The sequence below is a fragment of the Phyllobates terribilis genome, unplaced genomic scaffold, assembly GCF_046119375.1.
Source record: "Phyllobates terribilis strain yellow unplaced genomic scaffold, ASM4611937v1 Scaffold_2__4_contigs__length_985480577, whole genome shotgun sequence".
NCBI lineage: Eukaryota > Metazoa > Chordata > Amphibia > Anura > Dendrobatidae > Phyllobates > Phyllobates terribilis.
The window spans coordinates 651,945,836-651,961,922 of record NW_027362762.1 but is presented as its reverse complement, the minus strand read 5'-3'; positions in this window follow the sequence as shown (position 1 = coordinate 651,961,922).

The following is a 16,087-nucleotide window of genomic DNA, read 5'->3' as shown; positions in this document are numbered from 1 at the left end:
TGCCTTAGATTTAATTGAAACTAAAAATAAAAAAAAAACAGTTAACATTTCTATTTTTGAAAGTATTCTTATTTCCCAGCATTTTTTTCACATCTGCCTAACACTTTTGCACTGAACTATTTTTTAATACGACAATACCAGACTACATGTTGCTGGTGCTACTATGAGCAATGTGTGTGACCTAAATTTGCTACCATGGCCTGCAGCATCTCCAGATGTGTCTCCCATCAAGCACATATGGGATGTCATTGGTTGGCAATTGCAAACGGAGCTGCCAGCAGCGGATCTTGATGATTTGCGTGTCCAAATGTCTATAGCATGGCACAACATTCCTAAGACAGCATTAATAACCTTATTGATAGGATGGCGAGGTGTAGAAATGCATGTATGTCTGCACAGGTTGCTGAATAAATTAAAATATTTAGAGAATGTTGTTTTTATTCTTCATCATTTGCATATCTCTAACATGTCTACCAATCCTGTGATTTTTATAATTCCATAGATTTTGCTTTCTAGTGTTGCAATTTCAATGCTGAGGATTGTATATATGTTATGTATTCTATATATACAAAGTCCATGACCAAAATACAAAATATTCTGTGAATATAATGGCAGGTTGGTAGTAAGCGCACAAAAGCGAGAGAGACAAAACAAATTTTAAAACTGAAAGTGGCAATTTAACATAGCCAGACGCTATCCTCACATAGAAATAGAATGTTTAACCTTTTATTTGTATCATGTACCAAATTGTTGCTTGATATGTAGGAAGGTCAATTTAAGGTCACATTCGCCAACACAGCCAATCACTTTAAATCATCCAGACTGTGATTAGGCTGAAACCAGAATGGTACAAGATCTGATTTCTCAGAACTCACTTTCACTGCTCTTAATGGCATCGGAATGATGATCAAGAAAGAAGGATACGCTTTTCTCTCTCTACTGAGTACTTCACATAAAAGTGGAATAATCAGAAAGGAATAGATTTGTTATTTCTTCTCAAGTCAGTAGTCTATAGATCACTAACAATTGTGCAAATCTGATACAACATGCATCACAAAATATCCCTACAGTAAAGGCAAAACAAACAGAAATAAATAACCATGCATTACATAAAATTATCCGGCTGTTTCTTGCTATGAATGTACATCTGAAACAGGATTTTACCATAGAAAACCAATGGGACATTTAAGCTATTTTAATAACAGATAGGTGAAGATAATTATAAAAGTATGAATAGAAACTTACTTTAACCCCTTCACGACCATGAGATTTTCTGTTTTTGTTTTTGCTCCCCTTCTTCCCAGAGCCATAACTTTTTTAATTTCCCTTAAGACGGACATGTGAGGGCTTGTTTTTGCGAGATGAGTTGTACTTTTGAATGACACCATTGATTTTACAATACTGTGTACTGGAAAATAGGGAAAAAATTCCAAGTAAGGTAAAATTGCAAAAAAAGTGCAATTGCACAATTGTTTTCTTGTTCACTAAATGGTAAAACTGACCTGCCATTATGATTCTCCTGGTCATTACTAGTTTGTAGATACCAAACATGTAGGATTAATTTCTTTTATATTTTGATAGATCGGACATTTCTGAACGCAGAGATGCCAAATTTGTGTATTATTGTTTTATTTTGAATGGGGCAAAAGGAGGGTAATTTCAACTTTTATATTTTTTAATTTTTTAATTTTTAAAAACATTTTTTTCTACTTTTTACTTCAATAGTCCCCTTAGTTCCCAATAGTCCTCAAAAATCATCATCTTCTATGAACGCGTTGAATGCGTTCATAGCAGATCAGCAATGACAAGCATGGATGTCTTCTGCAGACCCCCGATTGTTATGTCAACCCATCGGCACCCCGTGATCATGTGACAGGGGCACCGATGGGCGGGGTTTGTCACGCTCTTCTGGTGCGATGATGTTAAATGCCGCTATTATGTGCTGGAAAAGATGCAGGCTCAGCGCCGGAGCTTGCATCAAAGGGGGGTAAACGACCTATGACATGCCTATATGTCATAGGTCGTGAAGGCGTTAAGAAATAGAACTATGAAAACTGATAGATAGATAGATTAATTGGTAGATGGATACAGTCATGGTCAAAAGTGTTAGCACCCTTGAATAGGAAGTATTTGCTGCTTTGGAAGACTATTTACCCCCCGGTACAGATGTCTCCAATAGTGGCAAATGCACAGATCATCCAAAACCTTAAAACCACCTCCCTAATACAGATCTGTCTCTCTCTTGCCTGCAAAACAGCTTGGACCAGTCAAGATTTTGCTTGCATAAGACCTCTGAAGGTATCCTGAGGTATCTGGCACTCAGACGTTAGTAGCAGGTCCATCAAGTTTTGTAAGTTTGAACATATTTTTCTAGAACATAAAACAGGTACACTGTTGGATTTGGATTGAGATCTAAAGAATTTAGAACTTGTTGCATTTCTGCATAATGATTTTCTTCATATTTTCTTATTATGTTTAAAGATAACAGTTTTGTTCCGCATTGCAAAATATTTTTTATGTAATATTTTACCATTGACTGCTTTTATAACAAAAACAAAACATCAGTCATTTAGTACAAACATGATCAAAAGGATAGTAGCAAATTATTATTAGTTTTTTTCTACAGTTGAGGTTCTCAGCTGTAATGGGATTTTCTGAAACAATAAAAAATTTTTGTCACAGATATGTAATGTTATAAAGGAAAAAAGAACCTGTATTGCCTCATTATATCAAATGTGAAAAATGCGATCATTGGCCTCACTGGTCCTACTAATAAAGGCTAAGAAACTTTAGAAGAATGTATCATGAAATGCACCGAGTATAATACAGTCCATCATTCTTGACATCAGATATGAACTGTCCACTATATTTACTAAAGTGGTATTATGGTGGCTCAGTGGTTAGCATTGTTGCTTTGCAGTGCTGGGATCCTGCGTTCAAATCCCCCCAAGGACAACATCTGCCAGGCATTTGAATTTTCTCACTGTGTTTGTGTGGGTTTCCTCTGGGTTCTATAGTTTCCTCCCACACTCCAAAGACATCTTGATAGGGAAATTAGATTGTTGGACCTAATGTGACAATATCTGTAAAGTGCTGTGGATTATGATGGCCCCTTATATGGTCCATTTTCTAAGGACCGCTAATACGAACACATGCATTGTATTCAATGGTGGTGCACACATGTCAGGTTTTTCACATGGACAGTATAAGAAAAAATTGTCACTCGCTCTTCATTCAAAGACACCGCAGACATCACCTTTGCGCTGCAGCATGCAGATTTAGCAACTTCAGATGACTAATGAAGGTCTGACCGACCGAAACGTCTTATATATTCTGGAATTTCTGTGAAAAATAAAATTATCAATTCACATTTAATGAAGAGCGAGTGCTAGGTTTTTCTTATACTGCCTATGGATTGGGGTCCTACTTGTGCACCGAACAGTAAACCCAGAAGTGCAGTGTTTGTTTTCGTTATTAGTTTTTTCACATGGACCAAGTGTCCATGTGAAAAACCCACGGACATGTCCTTTATTTTTCCAGCAGCACGGAGGAAATGCATGCTGCACACGGGCACACTGATGACTCACGGATGACATTCGTGTGACATGTGTGTGACACATACCCAAATGAAATGCTCTGGCAAATAGTAAAAGCAATACAGTTAGCACTATTCCCAGGTGCCAGGTGCTGACTACAACTGTCATCATCCTCACCTGGTATCCCTGCGATCAGCAAGACCAGGCGATGCTAATGACAGTTGTATTCAGAGCATTAAATGAAAAATTAAATAAAAAAATACATGGGGTCCCCCCTATATTTGAAAACCAGCGCAGGTAAAGCAGACAGCTGCAGACTTCTATTATCAGGCTGAGACAGTCCTTTGTTAATGTCCCTTCCCCAGCCAAAAAATAGAAGCCTGCAGCTGCCCTAGAATTGGTGCATCCATTAGATGCACCAATTCTGGCACTTTACCAAGCTCATACCAATTGCCCTGGTGTTGTGGCAATTGGGGTAATATATGGATTTGATGACAGCTGTGATTTGTCAAAAATCACAGCTGCCATCAAGCCTTGGGGTTAGTAATGGAGAGGTGTCAGTCAGACACACCCATTACTAACCCTGTTGACAATAGAAATAAACACAAACACAGAAAAGTCCTTTCATTGTAAAAGGAACTCCCCAAACAATTACCCTCTTTTATCCATTTATTTCCAAAAATAAAAGTAATTCACAAGGGTCCACCGCAATCTATAATATGGAGGTCCCACGACGATCCTCAACTCTGCTACATCCAGAGGCCGTCACGAGCGTAGACATCAATAACGTGACCACTCACCATGGCCAATGGAACACACTGAGAGTAGCATGAGAACCATCGGCAGAGACGAGCAGTGAGATCATTAAAGTTACCTCAGGTCACAGTTCTCATGCTCATCTCAGTGTGTTCCAGCGGCCGTGGTGAGCGGTCACATTACTGATGTCACCACTTATCACAGCCACCAGATGTAGCAGAGTCGGGGATCGTGGAGTTGGGGATGGTCATGGGACCTCCATATTATGGATTGCAGTAAACCCTTGTGGATTACTTTTATTTTTGGTAATAAATGGGTAAAAGATGGTAATTGTCAGGGAGTGCTTTTTACAATTAAAGGACTTTTCTATGTTTGTATGTTTAATACTTTGACTACCGGGTTAGTAATGGGGGTGTCTGATAGACACCTCTCCTTTACTAACCCATAGGCTTGATGTCAGTGAACATTACACAGCTGACATCAACCCCAAAACTATTACCCCGATTGCCACCACAACAGGGAAATCAGGAAGAGCCGAGGCTAAATGCCAGGATTGGAGCATCTAATGGATGTGTCATTTCTGGGGCAGATGAAGGCTGGTCTTATTAGGCTGGGAAGGGGAAAATATCCATGGCCCGTCCCAGCCTTTAAAATATCAACCCCCAGCTGTCTACTTAGCCTTTGCTGGTTATTAAAAATAGTAGGGACCCCACGTCAATTTTTTTTCGGGTCCCCCCTTTTTAATAACAAGTAAAGGGAAAGCAGACAGCTGGGGGCTGATATTAATTCACTGGGAAGTTCGATGGATATTGTGCCATTTCCCAGCCTAATAACACCAGCTCACAGCTGTCTGCTGTCCCTCAGCAAGTTACAAAAATAGGTGAGACCCCACCTATTCTTTTCATTTACTCCTAAAAAGCTGCAGGATAAACTCCACAGAGCTCATTAGATATCTGACTATCTATCTATCTATCTATCTATCTATCTATCTATTTATCTTACTATCTATCTCTCTATCTATCTATCTATCTACAGTTAGGTCCATATATATTTGGACACAGACAACATTTTTCTAATTTTGGTTCTAGACATTACCACAATGAATTTTAAACAAAACAATTCAGATGCAGTTGAAGTTCAGACTTTCAGCTTTCATTTGAGGGTATCCACATTAAAATTGGATGAAGGGTTTAGGAGTTTCAGCTCCTTAACATGTGCCACCCTGTTTTTAAAGGGACCAAAAGTAATTGGACAGATGAAATAATTGTAAATAAAATGTTCATTTCTAGTACTTGGTTGAAAACTCTTTGTTGGCAATGACTACCTGAAGTCTTGAACTCATGGACATCACCAGACGCTGTGTTTCCTCCTTTTTGATGCTCTGCCAGGCCTTCACTGCGGTGGTTTTCAGTTGCTGTTTGTTTGTGGGCCTTTCTGTCTGAAGTTTAGTCTTTAACAAGTGAAATGCATGCTCAGTTGGGTTGAGATCAGGTGACTGACTTGGCCATTCAAGAATATTCCACTTCTTTGCTTTAATAAACTCCTGGGTTGCTTTGGCTTTATGTTTTGGGTCATTGTCCCTCTGTAGTATGAAACGACGACCAATCAGTTTGGCTGCATTTGGCTGGATCTGAGCACACAGTATGGCTCTGAATACATCAGAATTCATTTGGCTGCTTCTGTCCTGTGTCACATCATCAATAAACACTAGTGACCCAGTGCCACTGGCAGCCATGCATGCCCAAGCCATCACACTGCCTCTGCCGTGTTTTACAGATGATGTGGTATGCTTTGGATCATGAGCTGTACGACGCATTCGCCATACTTTTCTCTTTCCATCATTCTGGTAGAGGTTGATCTTGGTTTCATCTGTCCAAACAATGTTCTTCCAGAACTGTGCTGGCTTTTTTAGATGTTTTTCAGGAAAGTCCAGTCTTTTTATTCTTGATGCTTATGAGCGGCTTGCACCGTGCAGTGAACCCTCTGTATTTACTTTCATGCAGTCTTCTCTTTATGGTAGATTTGGATATTGATACGCCTACCTCCTGGAGAGTGTTGTTCACTTGGTTGGCTATTGTGAAGGGATTTCTCTTCACCTTGGAAATTATTCTGCTATCATCCACCACTGTTGTCTTCCGTGGGCACCCAGGTCTTTTTGCATTGATGAATTCACCAGTGCTTTCTTTCTTTCTCAGGATGTACCACACTGTAGATTTTGCCACTCCTAATATTGTAGCAATTTCTCGGATGGGTTTTTTCTGTTTTTGCAGCTTTTTGCAGTTTCACCTGCATGGAGAGCTCCTTTGACCGCATGTTTACTTCACAGCAAAACCTTTCAAATGCAAGCACCACACCTCAAATCAACTCCAGCCCTTTTATCTGCTTAATTGAGAATGACATAACGAAGTGATTGTTCACACCTGTCCATGAAATAGCCTTGGAGTCAATTGTCCAATTACTTTTGGTCCCATTAAAAACAGGGTCGCACATGTTATGGAGAAGAAACTTCTAAACCCTTCATCCAATTTTAATGTGGATACCCTCAAATGAAAGCTGAAAGTCTGAACTTCAACTGCATCTGAATTGTTTTGTTTAAAATTCATTGTGGTAATGTCTAGAACGAAAATTAGAAAAATATTGTCTCTGTCCAAATATATATGGACCTAGCTGTATCTATCCATCTATCCTCTATATTTGCACATCCAACACCTAAACATTTGTTATTTGTATTCTTCATTCTATTCCAGTACATTTGTATGCCACATGGATAGTTTACACTGATACGTGGATGGCACGCGGACATGGACCTCACTGGTACTATTTTTTCCAGTACCGGAATCACCAGGAAGTGTGAAGGGGGCCTAAGTAATCATAATAATGAAGTATTTACTACATTTTTGAAACATGGTTCCTGGTGTATTCTTAAATAATGTTGATTTTTCGATAAGTATACAGCACCCATGGATACTTCCCAACATTTTGAGCATTGTGATAATTTATAGTTAAAGGGATGAGCTATATATGCAATGCACTGCATGTCCAATTTAAAACTTATCTACTTTTCAAGGAATATAGATATCACTCCAAATGTGGGCCATTCTCTCTGATATAATGATGTGTGTGTAAAATATATTACGTTTTTAATTTAGTCTCCAAATTGTAGTGTTAATTGCAGTGAATTATTCAATAGTTTCCACTAGATAGATTGAGAGCAAATTCTTAATTTTGCAGTACGCCCATTTCGTCTACACGTAGAACATACGGAACTCAATAGGTTGAAAGAAACAACCCACATTGAGGTTTCCTTCACATAAAACACGTACATGAAAAGCCAGTACCGATTTGATCAATGTTTTCCATCAGTTTCATCAGTTTCCATTTTTACCATCAGTGTGTCATCTATGTGTCATCATTGTCATTTTCAAAGTGTCATCAGTGTGTCATCTGCATGTCCGTCTTTACCATCAGTGTATGGTCCATCGGTCCGTTTTTACCATCAGTGCGTGATTCGTGTGTCTGTTTTTACCATCAGTGTGTCATCAGTGTTTTTCCAGTATAGATAAAAAAAATACATTACAAAGCTTCTCCTATAATTTGCAATGTTAAACATTTACAGCACGTGCAAGCCATCCGTGTGCTGTATGTGTCTTTCACGGATCCATAGACTTGCATTGGCCCTTGTCATCTGTACTGATGAAAAAAATGGACATGTTTTCGTGTGGTTTTCACAGATGCACAGTCCATGTAAAAACACGAACATATGAGCAGCCACATAGGTTATAATGGGTATGTGTAGGGTCCATGAAAAAAACAGATGCATACTGCAAAGACAGATGTGTGAAGGAGGCCCAAAGGGTATAGATAACAATGGCAGAAACAATTCTGCAAAGGTTCATTCAATGTGGTATATAAAAAATTCAAATGTGTAGAAGAGACATTTGCCAGAGGCATAGCAATAGGGAACGCTGAATTAACAGTTGACCTTGGAATCTGTTGCTTTATGGATCCATTGGCACATAAAAGACACCTTTGCTATAAATGGCACATGGCACTGTAAGCAGAGGGCCCTGTGGCAGGTCTCGCATATCGCTCTGCAATTCAAGAGATTACATTGCTTTTAATGGCTGCGTTACATATGCACATATCTTGGTGATAAAGTAATGATAATGAATTAGTTTCTTTGGCATTCTATTTAATTTTACTTGCAGTCCTATGTAAAACCACAGGTAACATATTGTGATATTAGAATGAGTTATGGTAAATGACAAACTCAGCTCTGGTAAATTTTCATGTATTGTTCCCATTGTTCCTATGTTGTTAATCATTTGTTTTATAATTATGGCTCGGAATCCGTCTGACTTGTTTATAGCTCTTTAGAATATTTAGAAAGGAAATGGAACACGGTGTCTGAAATAACAAAGAAAACACTTGTTTTAGATTCATTGTAAAGTAGAGCTTAAAAACAGAATATGCATATTTTATGTGGCTAACTGTTTCCTGCACCTACAATCATTTGTATGACAGCGAAAGAAGCTAATCCCGAATCTGAAAAACTATGTGATGGGGGATTTACAGTATTAGAAGGCAAACAGTGGCAGGTGTAATTAGAAGAAGAATTTGTCATGCTCTTGACTCTGGTAGAGAATGAAAGGTCTGCAATAGCAATCTCCCAAGTGTTTACTCTATGTGAGCACACAGAAGATGGAAAGCGCATTTCCGACCACAGACAGATTAATATTTGATGCCAGAAAGAAAAATGCATGCTGTTCATGTTTATTTAGGATATTGTGAAATACAGTGAAATTTGCAATTTTATTGGATTTGCAGTTCCTTGTTTTTGCAAAGTGCTAAGCAATGTGATATAAGATGCACGGCAGTACTGTAAATGTTCATACTTGCTTGCCCCACAAACCTGAGAAGTTTCCTTCAATTTAAATTAAAGATCAGCAGGTGGATACTGTATAATCACAAAGATGGATGCCTATATCTCTAAACACTAATTTTGTGACATTTGCCTGACAAAAGAAAACAAATCAGTTAATCAATGTTATACTGTCAATCAGCCGAATTTGGGAGGTTTGAGCACGTCGTGATGGATTAAGCTGACATGCCTATTAAAATATGACATTCTCTTCAGGGCTGCGGTATCATTTATTTCATTTTCAGCAAACTGTCACCAGCTGAATCTGCATTTTCTGATCTGATGTTGTGCTATAACCAAATAAATCATTTATCATATTATTGCTTCTCTACAGAGATATGTGGCAGATAATAGTTTACTGCACACAGTTATCTATCTAGTTACATTGTGACTAAATGCAAACAATTAGATATTTACTTCCATTAACTACTGGTGGGTTAGTATTTGGACAGTGACACAATTTTAATAATTTATTCTCTGCACATTGGCACAATGAATCTGAAAAAAATATGCAACCAAAATGTAATTGAATCGTAGACTTACAACTTTAAGCGTTTTACAAAAATATTGCATTAACCCTTTGGAAATTATAGCCTTTTTCATATAATTACTCCATTTCCACAGGTTTAAAATTGGACAGACTAACATATGTATTAACATCAGCAATATTTTTAATACTGAGTCACGTATACAGTACTTTACAGTCCGCTACGGAAACATGAATATAACTAAACATATAAGTTATTTCTCTTAGAGATGCTTTGCTAGGGCTATATTGCAGCAGTGTTTGTTGCTGTTTTTTTGGGGGGAAGGGGGTGTGAGTCTTTATTTCTTCATCAAATTATGAAACTATAACCCTGGAAAACACTTTTCTGACAAATATCGAGTCAATCTGCAGGTAAAAAGCATTACAATGCTATTTGGCCACCTTACTGAAAGTTTGGCAACAGGGAAAAAGTAAACTTATTTCCCGGGAGCTGCTGGCTTTCGGTCATTAGGGGTAATTGAAGAGAATTGATCACACAATTTGTGAAGCAATTCTCCTTAGCATAGTAATTTTTCTGGGAAAGGTTGCAGGCACCATTTCAAAATCCATCTATGTGCCAGAACAGTAGTGGAAGCAAAAAATTACGTTTTTTTCCACTAAAATATTGTTTTAGCCTCACATTTTTCATATTTACAAGGTTTTATAGGAGGAAAATGGCCCCACAATTGATAAAGCAATGTCTTCTGAATGTGGAATTATCTAATGTGGGGCTCAATATTATTATTATGATCTTAAAATATAAATTTGGTATTAATAGCTTATGGGCACCACTTACAGAGGCCTAAAGTGCCATAAAAGCAGGAAAACCTCCCAAAGTGACAGCATTTTGGAAACTAAATCAATCATGGAATTCATTTAATGTTATATTGAACATTTTTATCCAACAGGTGTCTCACCGATTTCTCTACTATTGGCTGTGTGAAGATGAAAACTTATATTTTTTTAAAAAAAATGGGAACGTCAGCTCGCCCACCAGGAGACCTGATGCACGGAAACTTGTAGTGCCACACGGTGGAATATCAATATGTAAAAAAATCTAGTGTCAGAATCTTCTTTATAAAACATGTGTTTATTGAAAAACGAAGATATTAAAGTCACAACTTCTATGGCCAGAAATAACAAGCAAAAAAATACAGTGGTATGAAAAAGTGTTTGCCCTGTTCCTGATTTGTTATTCGTTTGCATGTTTGTCACACTTAAATGTTTCAGATCACAAAACTAATTTAAAAATTAGACAAAGATAACACAAATAAACACAAAATTTTCAATGAAGGTCTTTATTATTAAGGGAAAAAGAAATCCAAAGCTACAGGGCCCTATGTGAAAAGGTGATTGCCCCCTAAAACCAATAACTGGTTGGGCCACCCTTAGCAGCAACAACTGCAATCAAGCATTTGCAATAACTGGCAATGAGTCTTTTACAACGCTATGGAGGAATTTTGGCCCACTAATCTTTGCAAAATTGTTGTAATTCTGCCACATTGGAGGGTATCCGAGCATGAACTGCCTTTTCAAGGTCATGCCACAGCATCTCAATCAGATTAAGGTCAGGACTTTGAATAGGCAACTCCAAAGTCTTAATTTTGTTTTTCTTAAGGCATTTAGAGGTGGACTTGCTGGTGTGTTTTGGATCATTGTCCTGCTGCATAACCAAAAGTGTGCTTCAGCTTTAGGGCACGAATAGATGGCCAGACATTCTCCTTCGGGATTTTTCGGTAGACAGCAGAATTCATGGTTCCATTTACCACTGCAAGTCTTCCAGGTCCTGAAGCAGCAAAATAGCCCCATACAATCACACTACCACCACCATATTTTACTGTTAGTATGATGTTCCTTTTCTGAAATGCTATGTTACTTCTATGCTAGATGTAATGGAGCATACACCTTTCAAAAAGTTCAACTTTTGTCTCGTCAATCCATAGAGTATTCTCCCAAAAGTCTTGGCGATCATCAAGATGTTTTCTGGCAAAACTGAGACGAGCCTTTATGTTCTTTTTGCTCAGCAGTGGTTTTCATCTTGGAACTCTGCCATGCATGTCATTTTTGCCCAGTCTCTTTCTTATGGTGGAGTCATGAACACTGAAATTAACTGTGGCATGTGAAGCCTGCAGTTCTTTGGATGTTGTTGTGGGGTCTTTTGTGACCTCTTGGATGAGTTGTTGCTGAGCGCTTGGGGTAATTTTGGTTTGCCAGCCACTCCTGAGAAAGTTCACGACTGTTCCATGTTTTTGCCATTGGTGGATAATGGCTCTCAATGGTTCGCTGAAGTCCCAAAGCTTTAGAAATGGCTTTATAACCTTTTCCAGACTGAAAGATCTCAATTACTTTGTTTCTCATTTGTTCTTTGGATTGCACCATGATGTCTAGCTTTTGAGGATCTTTTGGTCTACTTCAGTTTGTCAGGCAGGTCCTATTTAAGTGATTTCTTGATTGAGAACAGGTGTGGCAGTAATCAGGCCTGTGTGTGGCTAGAGAAATTGAACTAAGATTCCCAAAGATGTGATAAACCACAGATAATTTATGTTTTAATGGGGGGAAGTCACTTCTTCACACATGGCCCTGTAGGTTTGGATTTCTTTTTCCCTTAATGATAAAGACATTCATTGAAAAACTGCATTTTGTGTTTGCTTGTGCATATTTGTCTAATATTTAAATTTGTTTTGAGATCTGAAACATTTAAGTGTGACAAACATGCAAAAGAATAAGAAATCAGGTAGGTGGCAAACACTTTTTCACACCACTGTATATTTGTGACAATAATATTTTGCTTTATTTCAAAATGTTGCATCTTTGCCATTGAGAGGAAAAAAAACTATAAATGATTGCACTATTTCTCCTAAATATGGCAATACCATATATATGTTCATACACTATTATTTGGCAAATAATAGGACTTAGAAGAGAAGAAGCGCTATTAAGTTTTTCGGGTACAGAGTATCATGGAGTAGGCCCCATTTCTGGGAACCATTTGCAGAGCCACTAACTGCTAAAACAACAGTATCAAAAACCCTTAAAAAGTGACCCCTTATGCAAATTACTCACAGGGAATTTATCTAAAGGTGTAGTGACTATTATAACTTTGTTGGCAGAATTTAGTTCTCAGTGGATGTTGCAGTGTGAAACTTGCAAATTTTATATTTTATTGCCCAATACATAGTGCCCAGCTTATGCTTCTGGAAACATGCACACCATATATTTTTAAACAGGTTGTCCAGGACTTAAGGCCCCACTCCAGCATTTTTTTTTCAGCACTGGAGTGGTGCTACTAATCTAAGGTCCCTTAATCTAGTCTTATACTCTCCCACCACCGCCTTCAATTTTTTGGTGCCTCTCTGGTTCTGCAGTGCTATCTTGTGACAGCAACTTCTGACTGGCTGGAAGTCAGAAGTTATGTCACAAGCTCTCAATGCAAGTTAATGAAAGCCCGAACTAGGCTCTCATAGACTTGCATTGAAAAGTGACCCCCGGCTCACTCCAGAAAGCATTGGAGCAGTCCGGCAGATCACAAATTGCTGAGCGGTGGGGATAAAAAATTTTAGGAGGGGGCTTGAACAGACAAAAAGACATTACAAAATAAGCATAACTCAGATATTAAAAGGAGTGATGGCCCTGCTTGCAAGTTTACAGTCAATGAGGAAATATGGGGGGACACAAAAGGTAAAATGTACATATATTGTATAAAACAGCCATAATATGCTAAATAGGGTAAGTACATAGCACTAGGCAATGGTACTCACCAGCCAAGGTTTCAAGAAAAAATGCACACCAGGACACGGCCGGCCCCCTTTTGTTAGAAGGAGGTAACACAGGTGCAGAATGCTAATGAACAATCGCCCTCACCCACTCTCACTGGAGGGGCGACTGCCCTGCACTAAAACTGCACACAGATGAAACTTGCAGTAGGGTGCAATTCACACACTCGCGGCACCGTGCCTAGCCAGCATCCTATTACACGCCCCTACTATTCGACTAGGCGGGATGCCCGGCACCCTATCCGTGCATCGCAGAGTTGTGAAGCCCCCACTCACAAGGTCACCATTACTGGGCCTGGCCGTGCCCTGGCAGATAAAAAAAAGTGCAAAAAATATCCTATGAGGTATTAGTTGATATTTTGGCCAAAATACGTAAGCTCGCAACCCATCGTCAAGGGTCCTCACGGTTTTGCGAGTCCCTACTCTAATATTAAAAACAGACAGCATAGCCAGAACAATAGACAGAATTTTTAGAAAATAGCAAAAGGCAATGGTACTCACCAGCCAAGGATTCAAGAAAAAATGCACACCAGGACACGGCCGGCCCCCTTTTGTTAGAAGGACGTAACACAGGTGCAGAATGCTAATGAACAATCGCCCTCACCCACTCTTACTGGAGGGGCGACTGCCCAGCACTAAAACTGCACACAGATGAAACTTGCCTAGTCGAATAGTAGGGGCGTGTAATAGGATGCTGGCTAGGCACGGTGCCGCGAGTGTGTGAATTGCACCCTACTGCAAGTAGGGGCGACAGACGGGCTCTGGCGTCAATAAACAGATTCAGGTAATTACATTTAGTATTTCCCTGTTGGCGTGACCTAATTAGGTTTTTCCACTGTTGTCTATGTTTTGATGCTTATGGGCTTTTTCCTGCATCTTTTTGCACAATATTTTATAATATTCCTTCCACTAGCGACCATGGCTTTACAAAGATAGATAATTTTATTGGCACTACTATGTTTAATTTCACTTATATCTTTGAACAAGCAATATGGTCGCATTTGTGAGTAGTATACTGCAAATTTGCAACTCCATATCCATAGCAACAGTGGTTGTGTATATATATATATATAAGCCCGTTCTTATATGTGAAGCACTGTGATTTGTTTTACCATGTTTTAATGCTGTCTTAATAAAATATTGATTTTTTAAGGTTTAAATACTCGTTTTCTTTTCTCGAGGGACTTGTGTCCCATTTGAGAAGAGTAGGTGTGTCAATGTGAATTGAGTTTAATAACCAGTAACAATTTTCAGGATTCCAAGTGCGGAACTTTGTTGTTAACTTTTTTTTATCTGCCAGGGCACGGCCAGGCCCAGTAATGGTGACCTTGTGAGTGGGGGCTTCACAACTCTGCGATGCACGGATAGGGTGCCGGGCATCCCGCCTAGTCGAATAGTAGGGGCGTGTATTAGGATGCTGGCTAGGCACGGTGCCGCGAGTGTGTGAATTGCACCCTACTGCAAGTTTCATCTGTGTGCAGTTTTAGTGCTGGGCAGTCGCCCCTCCAGTGAGAGTGGGTGAGGGCGATTATTCATTAGCATTCTGCACCTGTGTTACCTCCTTCTAACAAAAGGGGGCCGGCCGTGTTCTGGTGTGCATTTTTTCTTGAAACCTTGGCTGGTGAGTACCATTGCCTTTTGCTATTTTCTAAAAATTCTGTCTATTGTTCTGGCTATGCTGTCTGTTTTTAATATTAGAGTAGGGACTCGCAAAACCGTGAGGACCCTTGACGATGGGTTGCGAGCTTACGTATTTCGGCCAAAATATCAACTAATACCTCATAGGATATTTTTTGCACTTTTTTTTATCTGCCAGGACACAGCCAGGCCGAGTAATGGTGACCTTGTGAGTGGGGGCTTCACAACTCTGCGATGCACGGGTAGGGTGCCGGGCATCCCGCCTAGTCGAATAGTAGGGGCGTGTAATAGGATGCTGGCTAGGCACGGTGCCGCGAGTGTGTGAATTGCACCCTACTGCAAGTTTCATCTGTGTGCAGTTTTAGTGCTGGGCAGTCGCCCATCCAGTGAGAGTGGGTGAGGGCGATTGTTCATTAGCATTCTGCACCTGTGTTACCTCCTTCTAACAAAAGGGGGCCGGCCGTGTCCTGGTGTGCATTTTTTCTTGAAACCTTGGCTGGTGAGTACCATTGCCTTTTGCTATTTTCTAAAAATTCTGTCTATTGTTCTGGCTATGCTGTCTGTTTTTAATATTAGAGTAGGGACTCGCAAAACCGTGAGTACCCTTGACGATGGGTTGCGAGCTTACGTATTTTGGCCAAAATATCAACTAATACCTCATAGGATATTTTTTGCACTTTTTTTTATCTGCCAGGGCACGGCCAGGCCCAGTAATGGTGACCTTGTGAGTGGGGGCTTCACAACTCTGCGATGCACGGATAGGGTGCCGGGCATCCCGCCTAGTCGAATAGTAGGGGCGTGTAATAGGATGCTGGCTAGGCACGGTGCCGCGAGTGTGTGAATTGCACCCTACTGTAAGTTTCATCTGTGTGCAGTTTTAGTGCTGGGCAGTCACCCCTCCAGTGAGAGTGGGTGAGGGCGATTGTTCATTAGCATT